The sequence below is a fragment of the Notamacropus eugenii genome, chromosome 5 (assembly GCF_028372415.1).
Source record: "Notamacropus eugenii isolate mMacEug1 chromosome 5, mMacEug1.pri_v2, whole genome shotgun sequence".
Classification (NCBI taxonomy): Eukaryota; Metazoa; Chordata; class Mammalia; order Diprotodontia; family Macropodidae; genus Notamacropus; species Notamacropus eugenii.
In genome coordinates, this window is record NC_092876.1 from 247,946,241 (window position 1) to 247,967,424 (window position 21,184).

At 37.5% G+C, this 21,184-nt stretch overlaps 1 long non-coding RNA gene across 1 annotated transcript in view; it reads left to right on the top strand.

The window, feature by feature from the left end:
* The first annotated feature begins 731 nt into the window (after positions 1–731).
* Positions 732–21,184, top strand: part of LOC140509119 (uncharacterized) — a 29,943-nt gene continuing 9,490 nt past the window's right edge. The window contains exons 1-2 of the long non-coding RNA XR_011968582.1: positions 732–812; positions 1,491–1,536. This is a non-coding gene — a long non-coding RNA (uncharacterized lncRNA). The remainder of the gene's footprint in view (positions 813–1,490; positions 1,537–21,184) is intronic.

Consider the following 21,184-nt stretch of genomic DNA (forward strand, 5'->3'; position numbering starts at 1 on the left):
TGTTGATTTATCTGTTTATATATAAGGTCTTTGAGTTTTCTTCCCGAAAACTTTGGTACTTTCAGTCTTTCCTCCCCTTGTGTTTTTTATCACTTACTTCCAGACTCTCTTTCCTCTGATTGTGGTTTCTTTGGAAGTTGGATCTCAAAGTGAGGAGATTAGGGGTGCTGACACAGTTTAGGGGTGCTGGAATCCTGAGAATGCCAAGGCAGAGTTGTCTGGAACAAATTCATAGTCTCGAGGCTTCTCTTAGTCAAGTGGCAAAAAGCTTATTGTAGTGCTTTAACAAAAGTAGGCAAGGGTCCTTAGGGAACCTGGAAGCCAGTGAGGATGGTACTAGAGCTTATATGAAAAAGGGACAAGGGAAAGAAATGTCAGGGATGCTAATTAGGTACTCTAGGGGTCCAGGTATCTTTGGGAGCTATGGATGGGAAAATGCAGGGGGGCTGTAAGATAACTCTATTGATATCAGACATTGAGGGAGTTGTCAGAGGCATGGACCTGGGGGATCTGGCCAAGGGAGAGTCATTGGGCCAGCCAGGGACAAAAATCCTTGGGTCAGGCACCCCTATGTCTGTTCTGATAAGCAAATGTGTTCTGCAACAAGAAAAAATTTTCTCACAGAGCAGGGGCCTACTGAGAAATTGGGAGGCTTCCAGAGACATGATCTTAGGGCTAAGGCCAGAGCACAGTGCCTCAGGCTTCTCTCACACTGGCATTTTGCAGTTCAACAGCCTAGTCTCTGCTCCAACTGACTTTTGGGTGGTTAGAACTGTCCCCAGCTGGATGCTGAGCTCTTCTTCTTGAGTTTGGTAGGGTGCTGTACCATTCTTTGTTTGCACCTGTCCTGGTGACCTGTCCCATCCCTACATCTCTGGCATGGCACTAGCAGTTCAGAACCCTTTTTTCTCAGCCTCGGCAGTTTGGAGCTTTGCAGTGTTGGTGCTTCCAGGTTGCATCCCCTGACAAGCTTTTGTTCTTAAAGTGCTGAGGTCAAGCTGGTTGTAGAGGCCCAAGTAAACATCTGAAGCCAAGAGCCAGTGTCTCTGGTACTAAAAAGGGGAAGAGAGGACTGAGGTGTAGGGGTGGGTGTTGATGTAAGCCTGTGTCATGTTTTTGGGTTTGATAATGTAGCCTTCTAGTGTGAGAGGAGGGAAAGGGATGCTGAGTCAGCTCAAGGTCAGCGAAAATCATTTCCTTTTTTTTTTTTTTTTTTTTGAGGAGGGGGAGTGCAGTTTACCTTCTTTTGGAATCTTGGTGTTTTAGACCATGGTAATAGTTGTAATTGCTTGTCTTTGGTACGTAATTTGTTTTGGAGAGGTTTGAGATGTGAGGATGGGAGAAATGTCTAATCTGCGCTGCTCATATGACCTAGAAGTTCTAAATAAGCATTTAAACAACCTTTTTTGGGGGAGGGTATTGAGCCCAAGATTGCATTGTCAAGGGAAATTCCTCCTGGAAAAAGGTTTTATTTTTTTCTCTCAATCCAGGTACCATGAGACTACTGGATTTGGAGTCAGAAGAAGTGAGTTCAAGGTTTGCTACTTTCAGAAATCTTTGTGGCCCTGGGCAAATCTGTTTTCCCATCTAGAAACAGAGAGGGTTGGATTAGATGACTTCTCATATTCCTTGCAGTTATAAATCTATGATTCCATGATCCTAATGTTCGACTAGTCTTAGAGAGTTGTCTGGGGATTCTGAGAGGTCAGGTGATTTGGTTAGGTCTAGGTTAGTCCTAGAGTGATTTGGTAGGTTGTAACACATACTAGTAGTATATGTTATAGACCAGCTTTGAACCTAGGTTTTCCTAGGTTGACCATGAGGCCATCTCTCAATCCACTACTGCACCACTATCATTTAAGAGACTTACAAAGCAAGCTAAATATAATTTAAATTTTTAAATGAATATAATCAAAAGTCTAACTTCCCCTTAAAGTTAGTTATAGAGTCATTTATAAATAGAATTTATGAACTGTTTTCTTTTTTATCAGTCTCTTTTTAATGAGAAAGTTAAAAAAATTGCTGAGTAGCTTAATGAATGAAATTTGTTAAGACATGTATTCATTTCCCCCTATATATTAATTGCATTTTTTGGCAATACAAAATTGGAAAGGATGAATATGATCTAAAATATTTCACAGCTGTAAAGGACTAGTTCAAAAAAGAGAAACTTCTTTACAGAGTTATTGCGTCTAAAAAAAAGCATACATGCTAGAAAAAAGTCTAGCAATGTAAATGGTTATATTAAGCATGATATGGCAAGGCTAAATCCGTCTCTTCATTCCCTCTGCCCTCCCCCCACCCCCGCCCTTCCCCCTGTCATGATGTAGTAGCCTCTTGTAAGACTTAATGGTGCTCTATAGAGAAATTAATGATTTAAATTACCCATAAAAGTTCCTTATTCAACTGGACCATTTAAACAGACAACTTGGAAACCTCTGCCACTATCTCAGTGCATGGTTCAATTGCTGCTTTTCTAACTGTGCTTTTTACTTTAAACAGAAATCCTCTCTACCAGGTCTCAAATATACGGTGTAATTGCCACCTTCCTGCACATAAGGCAAAATCTCATTAGTTTAGTCTAATGTGGGAGGGAGGACCAGAGTCTAGGCTGATGAATATTTTAAAAAGGAACTACATGTAGTGTGATTACTTTAAAGCACATATCGTCATAGAAATATCCCACAAAGTGCTTTCAGGTTGAGGTCCTGGGGCTTCTTTAATGAACAGATAACATCAATCATGATTAGCAGTATTCACTTGCATCCTGAGAGTGCCAAGGTCCTAAAAAAGTTTGGGATCTTAAAAAGGTGAAATATTTTCCTTTTCTTCTCAATTTACCTAAATTCTGCTATGAACCAAGTCCTGAAATTTGTATAGGAAGCAGTTTCTCATATATAGCTTGAGGTATATGCATATGTTATGTTCATGACATTCAACAGAAATTATCCGTTCAATTAAAAAAAAATTGTCTTCATCTCCCAACCTGTGAGAATGACTATATTTGGTATCTATATTTACATTCATTTTGATTGCTGACTTTGTAAGTGGGATAATGAGAACTCTCTAATCTTTTTAATGAGTTCTTTCTCTTATGAATTCCCTCTGATACAGTGCCACACATGCTCTATTCAGGGAAACTAAAAACAGCCTTCATGTTATTGTGAGACATTCAGAGTACAGATGTATCCTTTACAACCAGGGTATTTACCATGGTGTGTATGCATCATATGTTAAATTTGGTTTTTTTTTCAAGAATCTTAGAATCTTGCTTTCTGTGTATTTGGAACAAAGGTATTTGTTGGGGTTTTTTCACCCACAGATGTCAAAATGGTCACTAATGAATTATGGATTCATGTTAGTTAAGCATGACAATAACTGGAATATTGGCTTTTAAATTCCATTGGAGAAAAATGGAATAAAAAATACATTTTCCTTCCACTGATTCCCAGATGTTTCTCTCTGAACTTAAATACAATTCCACATCCATCACTCTGGAAGGATTTAAGAGAAACAGAAAACACTGTCCTTGTTCCACTGTGGCTTAGAATTTAGTTAGAAATATTAAACCAGGGGCAGGTAGGTGGCACAGCGAATAGAGCACAGGCTCTGGAATCAAGAGGATCTGAGTTCAAATTCAACCTCAGACACTTGGCACTTACCAGCTAGCTGTATGACCTTGGGCAAGTCACTTAACCCCAATTTCCTTGCCTTCTCCCTTGCAAATCTTCTCCTCCCCCCCCCCCCAAAAAAAGGAAACGTAAAACCTGCTCACATGAAGCTACTGGAGGACAATGTAAGATGTACTAGAGTAGCAGACTGCCTAGCACAGTGTCTAGAGTGCTAAACTTGGAGTCAGGAAAAACTGAGTTGAAATCCTCACTCAGCAGAACTTGGCACTTAGCTAGCTGTGTGACTCGGGGCAAGTCACTTAACCTTTTCCCTTAACCCCCAGAATAAGATGTGAAGGAGTATAAATACCTTTGTCTTTGAATCAGGAGGGGAAAAAAACCAAAAACTCCAAACTTTGTGGTTCTGTTTAGTCCCTTAGATCAGAGCTAGGAACAATTAGTAGAAGTTACAAAAAGGTAAATTTAAGATTGAAGTCAGGAAAAAACTTCTTTATTAGCGCTATCCAAAAGTGCAATGGCTTCCTTCCAGAGGTGGTCAGCTTCATCTCCTTGGAAGTTTTCTGAGTATCACTAGCATGACTCTGATTGGGTACTTTCCCTTCCAATTTTTCTGTTTTTTAACTCCTTTTTTTGTGGTCTTCTACAATTAGAATATAAGCTCCTTGAGGACAAGGTCTTTAATTTTGCTTGTTTCTCCAGCACTTAGCACTGTGCCTGGCATATAGTAAGAACTTAATACATGCTTCTTGCTTTGCCTTATTCAATTTTGGCTTTGGTTTTTGGGTTCCATTCCTGTGAGTGATCTGACTTGTGCTTCTGTTCCTGTTCCTTTGGTATAAGATTTTATCCTTGAGTCTCTGTTTTGTTCATGTCATGCACCATCCTAGGCCCTTTATTATTGTTACTGGCTTTGAATGCCAAATTATCTCAGTATCAATTTGATTCAATTTAAAAAAATATTTATTTAGGACCAACTATCTTTAAGGAACTGTTGTGGTGTGTATGTGTGTGTGTGTGTATGTATGTATATATATATGTATATATATATATAATATATATATATACATATATATAATCAATTGATCAAGAAGTATCATGATAATTTATCTCACTATACAACATTAACTCAGACAAGTAAAGACCAGACAATTTGAGAAGAAAGAAAATACTAGCTGGGGGGAAATGTTGGGGGAGTGTGAGAGGAAATTAAAAACTTCCAGAAAGTGGTGGTGGCACTTGATCTTGACCATGAATGAAGAAGAGAATACTCAGAATTGGAAGTCAGGAGAGGTTCCATTCTAGTCATGAGAATAGTCTATTAGAGTATAGAGAAGGGAAATGGACTACGGAGTTTAGGCAACAGCTAGTAAGCCAATTTGGCTGGAAGGTAGATTACATTAAAGGGAGTGATATGAAGGAAATCTGGAAAGGTTGGCTAAAGCCAGGTTGTGGAGTACTTTAAATGTCAGGCTAAGTTTATATTTTATCCCACAGGCACAGTGGCTGAAGTAGACACGATCAGGCATTTGGTCAGTTCTGTGCCTTTGATGGTTATTTTGACAGCCCCATGTCTGAGAGAGGAGATACTGGAATCAAGGAGATCAGATGAAAGCTATTGCAATATTCCAGGCAAGAGGGGAGAGTCTGAACTAGTAGAGTACTTGTGAGACTGACAAGAAAAGGAAATAGATGAGCTATAGGAAGGCAGAATTGACAAGACCGATTGGTTGTGACAACTAAGGGAGAAGGAAGAGGTAAGTATAACTGAAGTTGGAAACATGTGTGTAGCGACAATGTGATATTCACAGTGTACACAGAGGTCATGAATATCTTGGTGCAATTCTGAATCACAAATAAGACAGAGTCTCCACCTGGAAGACAGAACCAAAACATTTATCCAGACACCAGAAAGCCAAATCCATCATAGTAACAAAGAAATCTGTACACAGTAACAATGCAAAGGGCAACACCAGCCCCAAGCCTTCCCTGTGTTAGGCTTCCCACAAACCAGCTCCATTAAACAAACAAAATGCCCTTGTCACACTCACAGCCAGCTACGGTCTTGTATGCATTTTTAAGTTCTGACTGCTTTCTCACTAATTTCCTCTCAACTCTGCTCTAGCTCCTCCTCTTCCTGTTCCACCCATTCAGCAAACTCCTCCCACCACAGGCTCCATGTGACACAGACTCATGTGACTCAGGCTTCCATGTGACCCAGGCAGGTCACATGGGCCTATTAATGAATATGAAAGATCTCCCTATTTAAATTACTATTATAATGTATTACTAGAAGTATGTTACTCAATGGAAATAGGGAGGTTTGGAAGAGTGATAGGCTCAACAGTGAAGATCATTATCTCTATGTGGATACATTGAATTTGAGGGGATGGAACAGATAGGTTATCTATTGACTTGGGACTAGAGTTTGGGAAAAAGATCAGTACTTCGAATTTAGACTGAGGAGTTTCCTAGCAACCTATGTCCCACTCAGCAGACAGTAATGGCCTGGATATGACCACAATGGATTGTTTAGTGTATTCTTTACATAGACGTACTAGTTTCATTTAAATTTTTCTGTGTGCTGTTTATCCCGAATTATCATTGTGCTTTTATAAAAATCCATCTGTGTTTTATCTCTGAGCATTTTGAGGTTTTCTTATTATACCACTTTTAATAGTAAATCAAATCCATTAAGGTCATCTGTGAATAATAATGTAATTAAGGAATAGCTGAGCAATAACTAAAGGGCAGCCAGACGATTAACTCTTCAGTCTTTTCCCAAAGAAATAACATGGTTCTTTGTTAGAGGATTATGTAGCAAACCATAATAAAAATATTAATCATCAGCAAACTCAGCTAAAGGAGGAAAAGTCTTTGTTACTAGTTCTCTCTGGAGTCTCAATCAACTCATTGAAATACTGCTTATAGGTTGAAAAATATATAAATCCAATGGCTTTATTTTTCTTTCTGAAAGCAGACTTAATGAGAGCCTGACCAAAAGCATGGAAGCAAAATAAAATATTAAAAAAATCAGCAGTTTTAGAAATTTTGAAGTAATTCATTTGAAATTACCTCAGAAGTTAAGGAAGATGAGAAAGATGTATTATTTTATGGCTCTTAATGGCCAAATACCAATAACAGATAAATTTTGAAACCAAACTAAAATTCCAACACATAATACATTTATTGAGATACGAAAACTGACTGATGATTATGCTCTGTGAAAAGAGAATTGCTGGTGGGACATTTTGTAACAAGGTCAATAAAAGAAGAGCACATGCCTGAACTTGTTGAGTATTGTCTTCTCTCTGGCATACAACAAGAAATACAACTGCTTTTGTAAGTAGATGAATGACTTGAGAAATTTGTTGGAATTTATAAATTGTTGATAATTATTTGTAGCAATTAGAATAAAAAGCACTATATATCCCCAAATAAAATTTAACTCCTAGAAAAACAGGGGTATTATAAATATAGATTTTATTATATAATTTAGTTTAACGTTTGGAAGGAATTTAAGCTTAAATTCTCTTTGCCCTTGGAGGATCAAAATATCACAGCCCCTACTCCAAGCAACAGAAGAATTAGGATAAAATTATTTTCCCCTACCCAAATACTAGGATTTGACTAGGTTTCCTTGTTCCTCTAACTTCATTTAATATTGATTTCTCCATATACATAATTCACATGGAAAACACTTTGAAAAACAATCTGCAGTGAATGAGGTTCAGTGATACCTTTCCTGTCTCTCTATAAAAAGTGTAATCATCCATAGCCATGCCCCTTCTATCTACAAATCAATCATTACTGCAGGAAGGTCTTAAACCAAGGACAATCTTTGTATCTTTTTCATTATTTACCTTCAAAATTATCATTACTTTTAATTAACATGATACTCTCATGATAAAAATAATGCAGGAATATTTGCACAGATAGCTACCCTAATACTATAAATATGCCTATGTGAAATCAAATATTGGTTTTCATAAATGTATCAGATGTGTTTGTTCCCTTAGATTAGATCTCTAGTTTTCCCGAAGAGATAATGAATAGTAAATGCCAACATCCAGCAGATTTTCTACATAAGTGTTCATATTGTAGTGTTTTTTCATAGATTCTAAACAAGAAGTAGTTCTCCAAAACACCTAAGTATGCTCCTACTTCTGGCTATTTTTTTTTATGACCTTAGAGACTGCCCTTAAATTTCATCTGCTTTGAGAAATGAGGGAATAGAGTCCTAATAATTTGGGTCTCACATTTCAACTAATATGAAGTCTGTGAGAGATTCAATCTGCTGAGAGATTGGCCTCTAAGGAAGGTTTCCAACATCCTGAAAGATTCATCAGCAGGGCTCTGTAGCAGCAAACACCCTGACACATCCAGGATGGCTTACTAGCACAAGTTCTTAGATCTGCTTTTCTAAAAGGAAAGCAACTTTTGGGGGGGTCAATAATCTTCTTTAATCACATATACCAACAGAGAAAATACAAGCAGAGAAATAAAGACAATAGACAGGGCGTGTAACTGTCTGACCATAACCAATGCATACATCACAGATCAACAGACAGATCCAGCTATCTGAACATTACATATATACATAGTTACCAGAGAGAGAAGCACCAACATCTGGGTTTTCAAAGTTGGGAGGCTCCATAAGGGCTACCCAGAGTCTTACCTGGCACAGAAACCTTCTTCCAAAGAGTAAGCCCCAAAGCAAAACCTCAACTCAAAGTACATATACACTTTTCAGAGCTGGAGGGTATTACAACTCCTGACCCAGTGCCTCGTTAGAAATTACAAGAGGTGTGGACCTTCCTACCAAACAAACCTCCCCTAATCAAGCAACTCTCATTAATGTTACAGGATCCCATGAGGCTATGGTGCCTGTCTATCAAGTTTTTGTTGCCTACCCTTTGTTTGCCTAGATTTTGAGTTTGGTTTTACTGACTCTTTATGCCTTTCTTGGTGCATTGAACCCTTTTTCCCCCCCTTTTTTCTCCTTTTTGGTTATCAGTTTTATAAAGATAGTTTTTATGTTTAAAGTGCATTGTTTGATTTTCCTAACAAACCAGTGTAAAGCACAATATGAAAGCTAAGTTTCTCCAGGTTAAAACAATTATATAATAATGAATTTTTAGAATAAATAATTTTATGAATACATATTTAACAAATGTTATAAATAATAATGATATAGTTGTTAGAGAGATATTCTTGGGGTCAGGAAGACCTGGGTGCAAGTTCTATCCCTAATACATAGCAGTTGCGTGACATTGGATGGTTTATTCGATCTTTCATTGCCACAGGCAACACTTTAAAACTACGGATTTCAGAGCTGATTGGGACCCACAGTGGTAGAGGGAGCCTCTTTATCAGGAGTTTCCTATACCAATGGAATTACAGCTCTTTCTCCCCTACCCATTAATAGGAGCTCATTTATATAGTCCATTGTTTACCCTCAGAAAGCCCTATGAGGTAGGTAAAGCAAATGTTATTATTCCTATTTTACAGATGAGCAAGCTGTGATCTAGGGAGTGATATTTGCTCAAGGTCATACAACTAGGATCACAGCCTGGAATCAAGCCCAGCTCCTCTGACTAAAAACAACTGCTACTCTTAGATAGATAGATAGATAGATAGATAGATAGATAGATAGATTAGATGGATTGATGCATAGAACATGTATTTAGTGCTCTATGCCAGGGGGCAGCTAGGTGGCTTAGGTTCATGAAGCCAAAGAAAGTACAATGGATAGAGCATTGGCTCTGGTGTCAGGTGGAGTTGAGTTCAAATCATCTCAGATACTTACTAGCTGTGTGACACTGGGCAAGTCTCTTAACCCTGTTTGCTTCAGTTTTCTCATCTATAAAAAGAGCAGGAGAAGGAAATTGCACACCACTCTAGCATTTTTGCCAAGAAAGCTGCAAATGGGATCACAGAGTAAAACACAAATGAAATGAGACAATAATATAAAAAACTATGTGTAAGGCACATACAAAAACAAGAAAACAAGATCATCTCTGCTTTCAAAAATCTTTCATTCTAATAGGAGAAGGCTAGAAAAGATGGGGAGTGGAAGGTACCTGTGCAGGGGCAAGGCAGCTTGTGTGGAAGCAGAATAGAGCTGGAGAGTGAGCCAGAGTAGCAGGGTATTGTCATGATATGGCAGTGCCAGGCAGGAACTTACTGGTTGCTGAGTTAGCCTCAGAGTGGAATCATTCTTAATGGGGCAAGGAAAGTGATGTGGAGATGGAGCAGACTAGAGAATGAGCGTCATGGAGGAAAACTTTCCAAGTATTATCCATATAGAGCACTTGTTCTAATAAGAAGAAAGAAAGGAATTTGTACAACATGAGCAATTTAAAAATTGTGCCTCCTCTGTGTGTTACCATCCTCTGCATGTTTTACATATATGGTACAATACAGCAATGAATAGCAGACTAGGGATCCATTTGCCACAGAGAGCAGAATTTTCTGGTATTAGAATATGAACATTTATATCAGTATTAAATATGTAGTAGCATAGTGACTAGGACATAGAAATGAGGCTTCAGTAACAACCACAAAGAGACCTGAGGCAGAGAAAAGAAGACTTTACCCTTGTCCAGATTTTAGAGAGTGGGAGAAGGGAAGAAAAAGGGCAGCTAAGTAATGAGAGCTTAAAAACAGATTTAAGGTGGAGGTAAAAACATTTAAAAAAGCAATTTAGAATTATGCAAATAAAATGATTAAAATATCCATACTTTTTGATTCAGAGATTCCATTACTAGACTTATACCCCAAGGAAGTCATTGATAAGTAGAAAGTCCCCATATCACCAAATATTTATAGCTGCACTTTTTACAACAGTAAAAAAATTGGAAATTGGAAATATGTCCATTGATTAGGAAATGGTTAAACAAATGAACATGAATATACATCTACATGGTGATAACGGAATATTACTGTGTTGTAAGATGGCATTATCATCTACATGATAACTTTGCTATATATTTAAAGGGAATAGCAAATATTACAGTTTCATGTGTAATTATCTTTTTTTATTATACTATATTATAGAAATGCTTGTTTTATTTAACAATTTAAAAATAAAATAAATTTTAAAAAGAAATGATGAATGCAGAGCATTGTAACAGGAAGTATCCCAACATACATCTGCTGTCATCTTTGATCTGCTTTTCTAAAAGAAGAGGCAACTTTTGAAGGCTTAACAATCTCCTTTAATCAAGCACATCTATCATTCACCAATAGAGAAAAATGCAAGAAGAGAAATAAAGACCAATAGACAGGCTTTCAACTGTCTGACCATAAGCAATACATATATCACAGTTTAACAGACAAGTGCAACTGTCTGACCATAGTTACCAGAGAGGGATGCACCAACATCTGGGTTTTCAAAGCCCGGGGACTGCTTAGCGGCTTCCTGGAATCTCATCTGGCACACAAACCTTCTTTCACAAACTAAGCCCCAAAGTAAAAACCTCACCCTAAGAATTTTTTAGAACCAGAGGGCATCATAATCCTTGAGAACCAATACCTCATTAGAACTTAACAAAAGGTATGGGTCTTCCCACAAATCTTTCCTAATCAAGCTTCCCTTAATGGGCAGACCTATTAATGGGTGGGGAAGATCTTATTCAATCACATTAAAATAATTAGCAATACAAATACTTATACTGTTTCTTGTTAAAGTATCTTGTTTCTCTACTTTACTCCCAGTAAAAATTTTTGGTAGATAAAGGTAAGATATAATCAGAGGCCCTTGATTACTAAAACAAAAACAGCAAAATATCCTACTTTGTTTGCCATTACAAGCATAGAAAGATATATATGATGTGATGCAGAGTGAAGTAAGCAGAGCCAAAAAAACACTACACATGATGACTAAAGCAATATAAATGCAAAGAACAAGCTCAAAACAATCAAATTCAATATTGCAAAATTATTATATAGAATAAAAATGGCCCAAAAGAAAAGAAAGAGATGGCACCTCTGCTCTGTTCCTTTGAAGAGGAAGAAGGTCCTCAGACGTGATATTATGCATATATTTTTAGACTTTTTTGATATATTACTAGGTTTTGTTTCCCTTTCCTTTGAAAAATATGACTCTTGTAGAGGTGGGAAAGTGAAGTTTACTGAGAGAAATGCTGATGAGGTCAAAAGCAAAATATATCAATAAAGATTAAAAAAAAAACATATTTAAGACTTTTCCTAGAGGAGAGAACAGGATGCTCTGAGGAGGAAGAAGCTGTCTATCCCCCAAAGAATGATATAGAAAAATCATAGAAGTCATACTGTGAGAGATCATCTAGAAGGAGACAGAGAAGGAAAATGGGAATAGTGGTCAGTGATTGCCTGCCTACAGGAGCAGAGGCTGCTGTTTGTCAACCTGAAAATGACAGTAGAGAAGTCCATTGTGTCCTAGGGGCATGCATCCAATACAGAGAACAGCCAAAGATTTATTAGAATGAATAAAAACTACCCATTTCTGTTGATTCAAGTGGTTCCAAAAGACACTACCAGAAGTAACCTAAGTGAATGAATTGCGAAGCATTTATTAAGCAATTACTATGTGCAAAAGTACTGTTCCAAGCTCTGGTGATGCAAATAAACAAAGCAAGAGTCCCTACTCTCAAGGAGCTCCCATTCTCATAGAGGAAGATGAGAGATATAGGAGATTTCTGCTGCAAGTCAGATGGAAAGGCCCAATGGTATGTAGGGAGCAGCCATGAAGAGGACGGTAGTACATCTTCTTCAATGTCATTGCCACCGATCAAACCATATATGTTTCGGAAAAAAAAATTATAAATTTAAACACCAAAAAAGAGCATTTTCATACATACAAAATTACATAGAAGGAGATTCTTGTGAAATTACAAATCACTATTTCATACTGCTTGCTTTTCTTTTTGAAAAAAAATCTTCTGGACTCTTATCTGTTTCTGATTTTTGACTATCTGACAGTTCCAAGGATTTTGGTGGTGAGAACTTTCCTGGCTATTTAGTAGCTGTACTGCTGAGAACATGGGATATGTAACACCTGCAGAGGAAGCTACCAATTCTCTCATCTCCACAAAGGCTGCTACTCTGGCTGAGGGCTTCAGGGACTGAAATGAAAGCAGGACTAGTCCTACTGTCTCAACGCAGATGCTATTTATATTTTTAGCTTGAAAAAGGGAGAGGATGGAAGGAAGGGAAAAACAATTATTAAGCACCTTCTGCGTGCCAGGCACTATGCTAAGCACTTTACAAATATAATTTCATTCAATTTTTAACAATTCTGGGAGGTAGGTGCTATTATTATTCCCATTTTACAGTTGAGGAAACTGAGTTCTAAGGTAGTAAGTGGCTGAGGTAAAATTTGAACTCAGGTCTTCCTGACTCCAGGCCCAGTGCTCCATCCACTGTACTACCTATATGAGAAAACTGAGAGGGAACCTGAAAGTTTTGTTCAAGTATCTAAAGGAAAGGCTGATATTTGGAGGAAGGATTTGCTTTTTTCTATGTGGCCCTAGAAGGCAGAACCTACAGCAATGGGTAGAAGTTATGAAAAAGTTTGATTTCAGAAAAAGAAAAGAAAAGAAAACAACAAAACCCCTATTACACCATTCTAAAAGTGGAATGTGTTACCTTGAGAGGTCGTAGATTCTCTTTCCTTCATACTGAGCCTGGATGATCATTCATCAGGCACGTTGTCAGGGGTACGTAGGTGGCACGGTGACTAGAGGGCTGAGCTTAGAGTCAGGAATACCTCAGTTCAAGTCCAACCTCAGACATTTATGAGCTGTGTGACTCTGAGCAAGTCATTTAACTTCTGTTTGCCTCAGTTTCCTCATCTGTAAAATGAGGATAATTATAGCACCTACTTCCCAGGATTGTTGTGAGGATCAAATGAGATGATATTTGTAAAGTGCTTAGTACAGTGTCTTGCTCATGGTAAGTAATATATAAATGTTAACTTTTATTATTATCATATAAGAGTGGGAAATTTTTTCTTGCATGAGCTGGACTAGATGGCTGCTGAGGTCCCTTTCACATTCTCACCTCACCTCAAGTTCTGTGATTCTGTAACTGATGATGTTTAGCTAATTTGGAGCAGGGCTTAAGAGGAATGGCACTAAACTACTTATACCTCCTTCTCCCTGCCACACTTCCAAAAAAGTGACTTATTTCAAGCAAACCTCTTAGCTTGCGGCATTGATCCCTCTGCAAATGCTAAAATTGAGATGACAATTACTGCTCTCTAATCTTAGGGGTGTGTTGTAAATTTTAAGAACCAGCTCTAAAAACCCCCAAAAGCAACATACACACATATACACTTTTAAGTTAATTTTCTTCATTACTTTCTTAAGTCTAAAGAATCAACAAAACAATAAATCAAACCCTGGTTTGTAGCTTTTGTCGATTTCTGCGGTGAAAAAGTTCACAATGAAGATTTAACACTGCATCTATAGGTGCCTGTTTCATCACACTATTCCTCAGTCTTCATAAACTCTGAGTGGAGGTGATGCTTTGCTAGTCACTATCACTTCCCTTACGTTACTCATGATCAGTAGGATTGCTGGTTTATTGCCCTCATTCCTTAGATTTTAGATGTACAACTTCTATTTCAGACTTCACAGTTATTGTTAATGTGTGTCTGTGCTTACTCTGAGTAGCATTGGCTGATCTAGTCTTATCTTAAATTAAGTGCCTGTGGGCATAATGACTTTATGAAAGAATGTTATGGTAAGACTGTTTAATTGGTAACGCTAAGTAACAGCAAGGTCATCAATTTGGTCTTCCTTGAATACATGAACAAATCAATTAGAAAACATTTCCCATCTACTCTTCTCTAGACATGATAAACAATCTGAAATAAGACAAATTCAGAGAGTTTGAGAGATTGAGATGTTTAGTTACTAATTACTTAGAATGGGCATTTGGGAAAACAAATTGAAGAAGACAGTTTTCTCGATTAGCTTCAGGGTCCCTTAAGTATGAAATAATTTTCAGGAAAACTTGTTTCAGCTATTTTCCTGCCCAAGAAAGATAAATTAACATGTGGACAGTTATGACAGGCTTCTAGCTGATATTCCACATAGTAAAATATGCCAACGTGTGGAGATGTCAGAGACTTGGTGATTTTCTTTATGAGAAACAAAATTAGTCATTGGTATTCTTAGCCATCATTTCTCTCAGAAGATGAGACGAGGAAAATGTTTGTTGCTGATGATGCTCTGGCTGCTTTGGCACAATCAAGTTATCCTTGAGCTTCTTTTGGAATGATGGGGATAACAAATTCGTTGTGTTTATTCCAAGTATCCATAAGTGAGGAATATTCCTGGCTTCTCTGTTCTTAAATATCAAGGATTCCCTGTTGCCTGCTGAAATACTTGAAGAAACTCACTTTTCTTTATCATTTCTGGCAAAACCACAGAGTGCTTGGTAAATGCAACTCTCTCACTCTCCTTTTTTATCACTCAGTTTTTTTAGCCCTTTGATCATAGTTCTAAATTGCTCTCCAGAATGGTTGAATCAGTTCACAAGTCCACCAACAATGCATTTGTGTTCCAATTTTCCCATATCTTCTCCAACATTTATCATTTTCCTGTTTTGCCATGTTAACCAATCTGATGGATATAATGTGGTACCTGAGAGTTGTTTTAATTTGCATTTCTCTAATCAATAGTGATTTAGAGCATTTTTTTCGGATGACTATAGATAGCTTTAATTTCTTCCTCTGAAAACTGCCTCCTTTGACCATTTATCAATTGGAGAATGACTTGTATTCTTATAAATTTGACATAGTTCTCTATGTATTTTAGAAATGAGACCTTTATCAAAGACACTGTCTATAAAAATTGTTTCCCATCTTTCTGCTTCCCATCTAATCTTGGCTGTATTGGCTTTGTTCATTCAAAACCTTTTTAGTTTAATTTAACCAAATCATCCATTTTGCATTTCATAATGTTGTCTGTCTTTTGTTTGGTCATAAATTCTTCCATTCTTCATAGAGAATGGTAAACTATTCTTTGCTTTCCTAATTTGCTTGTAGCATTACCCCTTGTATCTAATTACGTACCCATTTTGACCTTATCTTGGTATATGTTATATCAGTCTATGCCTAATTCCTGTCTTACTGTTTTCCAGTTTTCCAAGCAGTTTTTGTCAAATAGTGAGTTCTTATCCCAGAAGCTGGAGTCTTTGGGTTTATCACAACAGTGGATTACTATAGTCATTGACTCTTCTTCAGTGTACTTTTTTTTTCCATTTTGTCAAATGTATTTTTAAAGGAATTGTTCAATTTTTCTTCTACCTCTCTAATTTGACTTTTAAAATCCTTCTTGAGCTCTTCTAGGAAGGCTTTTTGGGCTTGAGACCAGTTCATATTCCCCTTTGAGGTTTCAGATGTGGGTATAGTTACAATGCTGTCCCCTTCTGAAGTTGTGTTTTGATCTTCCCTGTCCCCATAGTAAGAATCTATGGTCTTTGTTTTTCTGTGTTGCTTTTTGTTCATGGTGTTTGCCTTTTTTCTGACTTTTAAAGTTGATCTCTGCTTCTAGGGTACAGGACACTGTCCCACGCTTCTTGTGCTGGGAGCTTGGGACCTGATTACTGACTTTGTGTACTGGGACCTCAGGTTCTGGCAGCTTGAGGCTGTAGAGACTACAGTTTGCCTGGTGCTGAGGTGGAACTGGTGGTGGTGGCTAGTGTGTGCTGAAGCCAGGTGAGGTTTTTCTGTGTTTCCCCTGGCTTGCTATGAAACTCATGGGGTGAGGTGTGGGGTTGGGGCTGGTCTGGGTGCTGGACTTTGCCTCCTCCCTGCGTGCTAAGCTAGAGCACAGGTAGGCTCAGCTGCTGCACAAGTGGTGGTTCTCTGTGCTGTTGTCTGCTGGTTCTCCTGGTTGAGTGAAGGCATGTAGGGGTCCTGGCATTGGCACTTTCAGGCTCCATCACCCTGGGGCTCAGGATCTCCTGCTGGTTTGCATTGGTAGAGCTTGCTGCTGATTTGCTGGGATACCTCCCATTCTGTATTGATCCTCTTCAGCCATAGCAAGAGGGACTTTCCTTGTTAATCCCCCTAACCTCATGAGCTAAAAAACTGCAGCATCCTGTCTTTCTGCTGGCTCCACTGGATTTTTCCAGGGACTGTATTTCCTGAGTTTTTCAAGGTCAGTAACGGAGAATGAGAGGGACTTACTGCCATCTTGGGTTCCAGAAGACAATCAGTCATTGACTATTGTGTCTTGTGCACCTAACCTATTCCATTGATCCACCACAAAGATTATGTAGCTATTGTGGAAAATAGATAGAGAATCACTTAGAGAAGAATAAGAGGATTGTTTTGTGGTAGTGAGGGGTCCAGATGAGATTAGATAACAAATTTGAAGTGGAATCAGTCAACACAGTTGTGTGACATCAAGCAGTATTATTGGGATTGGAAGAGGCAGATGACGAAAATAATCCAGTGTTAGGATTTGATATGGTGTAATTAGTGATACCACAAAGGGGCAAAGGATTTGAGATTAGAGGATAATGAAAAATTGAATTGTTTAACTAAAGAGTTGAGATTAGGAGAGGAGGGTAGTATAATCAGAGTGTTTGTGAAGGCTTACAAAAGTACCTACTATTTTTTATAAACTTCAATGATTTTTATGAAACTTCATTGAGATTTTACATATATATGTATATATACATACATATGTGTGTGTATAAATAATTTTATATATATGCATATATGTATATGTATGTATATATGTGTGTGTAGTGTTACTATGTGCACTCATTATACACTATGCTCAATAAAGGTTTATTAATGGTACATCTATGAATTTTGGAATACTAGATATGATCTTTGACTTTTAGAAATTAGGCAACCTTATGGAGCAGCTAGACGGTACAGTGGATAGAGAGTTCGGCCTGGAATCAGGAAGACCAGAGTTCAAATGTGGCCTTAGTGATTTACAAGCTACATGATGCTGAGCAAATCACTTAACCTTTGTTTGCCTCAGTTTTCTCATCTGTAAAACTGGAACAAAAATAACACCTATTTCCCAGGGTTGTTATGAAGATCTAATAAGGTAATATTTATAAATCACTTAATGGTGTTTGACACTTACTAGGTGCTATATAGTTGCTAGCTATTATAAATATAGTTGTAGGTTGTCTATCAACAAACACCAAACATAATGGAATCTTATATTCTCTACCTCCATGGTATCACACTCAGAAATAGGGGCCACCAAACAGTAGAAAAGGATCACTGCAGGCTGCACATTGATTCAGAAAACAACTTATTGCCATTATCTTTGTTCTATTATATTTTTATTTATTTTGGTTAAATATTTCCCAATTAGATTTTAATCTAGTCGGTCCCTCCCCATGAGAGTGCTGCTGGCTATGTTGAAGCCCCCTCAGGCGAAGTGTTTGGCATCTCTTCTCTATATCTTTCACTCAGTTGTATGAGTAAGAAGATGTGTTTAACTGTGGATATCACTTTTAAAAACCTGCCTAGTTTCTTCTCATAACATTATTAAGGATGCTCTCAATCCATGTATAGATCATACTTAAAAAAATAGTCATATGTGTTGGTAATTATTGATCTCTCTGTCACAAATCCTACTTATGCCAGATTTTTTTCCCCTTATACTTTTGATATCTCTCCTCCTTGAGGACTGAGCCCTTCAATGCCCTCAAATTTGTGTTATTTCAAGAATAGTCCTTCTTTTCTGTATACTTGGTCTAGCCCAGTTGCTTTTCTTATCTTCTTTTTCTCCAATGACATCTGGGACTAAGATGTGGCTTTACTGTCCCTGGTGGTAATGAGATTATTCTAAAAATGTTTACAGATATTTTCCATTTTTAATTTACCTGTTTCATCCTTCCAAATCCATCTTCAAACGTCCTTTGTTTTGTTTACAGGACGTTGATGAAAACTGCACAAAATGGACAAGCATGGATAGGTTGAGATAACAGTTATTGAATGGAATATTCACATTGATGAGAGCAAAATCCTTGCCTTAGAGATTTGGATAAATTAGTTGATGAGAGAATCTAGTTTTTGCAAGGGCTAAATTCTAATTTAACTCTGAAGGTGGATACATCAATGCATTCAGATTGATCATTTAAGTGCTTAGCATTGACTTGGGGTTCTTTTTCTGATAGAATAGAATTCTCATATGCATTTTACTTTAACTGAATTGTAACTTAATTTTGCATTAGTGTAGGAAGCAAGGACTCCCCAAGTATTGATGCAGGGGAAAGCTAACTGAATCATGACAACAACCAACTGAACAACTATATCAAAGAAATCAGTACTTACTTCCTAAGAGGTTTGGCTACACTTTTATTTTTATTAATATTACCAACTAAATAATAGTTTTTCTCAGAAAAACTACCACCAATAATCAGTACCAGCAATTAAATAATGTCACATGAGTATGTTGGGGAGGGGACACGGGAACCCCCGGAGCTTTTCTAGCACTAGCAATTTCACTCTTGATCTGGGCAGCCAGAAGGACAGCATTGGAGACATAATAAGGGGGTTAATTAATCTTACTTTAATCTTGTCTTCTCAAAGGGAGTTGCTGATAATGGGAGCAAAATTCCTACAGTATAATTTGAAAGAATTTAAATTCAAATTTAACAAATTCAATAAATATTTTGTAAATGTCTACCATTTGTAACGGTGGAGAGGACTCTTACGCTCCTGAAGCTTATAGTATGGGAAGGGAGATTAGACACAGAGATAACTATAACAAATGCTATTCTATAATAAGGGGAAAGAGTTTTAAAATAGTGTTATATGAGGTGTGGTAAGGATGAAGAGAAGGTTGGTAGCAGTGGAGAGGGGCATCTGGAAAGCATTATGGAGGAGCTGACATTGAAGATGGATTTAAAGGAGAGTAGGAAACGAAGAGGCAAAGATGGAGAATGTTTCAGATATAGAAGAAAGCCTACCAGAGGCAGATTTTATTCTAAAACTTCCAGTGACTGTATATAAATAAAATCATTGTGCTACTGCTCAGAATTTTCAGGATGTACTTTCTTGAGGGTTTCTGATGCATTTTAAAAGGCAGGGAAAAGCAAACCATGCATGTTTTTCTCTCTTTTGATACAAGTAAGAATTAAGAGTATCCAAATTTCTGTTTGGTACGTGGTGCAATCTGTCAGTCTGGATTCTGTTATAACATAAAATGCATGAGCATATATATACCTTTTTTGGGGGGGTCTGGGATTATGATTTCATTGGTGAGGGTAGCTCCCTGGTATGAAAATACCCTCCAACAATACATATTGTCAATTCATCTGTAACTTATAATCTTAGAGAGTAGCTTGGTATAGCACCAATGGTATACTCATAGCAGCTGCTATGAATATGCATGCATATTTCCAGGGTAAATTTGCAAAATATAATAAACTCTCTTCCTCAAAGGTAAAACAAAAATATTTGTTTGGGACATCATTAGAATACCAAGAGGTAAGATTTAACAGGGTACTTATCACTAATGCAGGGAGCACTGAAATCTTAAACCTTTCTGTCAGGCTTCCCCACAAAAACAAGTTCCCCTAGACCAAGTCCTCCCTCTGCCCACTCACAGCTTCCTTCTCACTCTCTGCTCATGCTCGCTCTCTTTCTCCAACTTGGGCAAGCTCCTCCCACACTGAGCTTCATGTGACCTTGTGATCACAGACTCCATGTGTTAGGCCTATTAATGGGCAGGGAAGATCTTCCTATTCTATTACCATTACACTTGGAAGCACTGAGAGGTTAAGTGACTTTCCCAAGATCATATAGTAATAATAATATTGATGATTGTGATAACTAGCATTTATATAATGCCTATTGTGTGTGAGGCGCTGTGCTAAGTGCTTTACAAATATTCTCATTGGTTCTTCACAACAACCCTGGGAGTTATTATTATCTCCATTTTAAAGATGAGGAAATTGAGGCAGATACAAGGGCACACAGCTATTATGTGTCCAAAGCAGGACTTCAGCTCAAATCTTTCTCACTCCAAGATTCACCCTTTATCTACCACTCCACACTATCTTTCATTTATACCCTTGATCTTTAGCTAGAAATTTTTATACCTGAGAAAGCACCATAAATTCTACCTAGGAAAAAGGGAAATGAGGCATATGTAGAGATCCAGAGATAGTACTCAGTTGGGGAACCTGCCTAGAAGTTACTGCAGACCACCATCTAATTGTTTCTTATTTTAACCAATCATTCTTGCTACCTAGGTGTGAATATATGCTCTTTGTAGCTTGTCAAAGGACTGCAAATGTTGTTAGCACCATCTAAATTCACTACCCTGGAGTATAGTGCCAATTTCCTTGCCTGGTTATGGCTCTGAGACACACTATTTTGATAAAAAATGAAGAACATATATCCTGCAGAAATATAGTCACATGACAATAAGAGCTCTTTTCTCCAATTCTAATGTAATAATAATAGCTAATATTTATGTATTGTTTTAAGGTTTTCAAAGTGCTTTACAAATATTATCTTGTATTAGTCTATCTCTTTTAAATAGGAACATCTGCATAGTACCTACATGTTAAAGGAG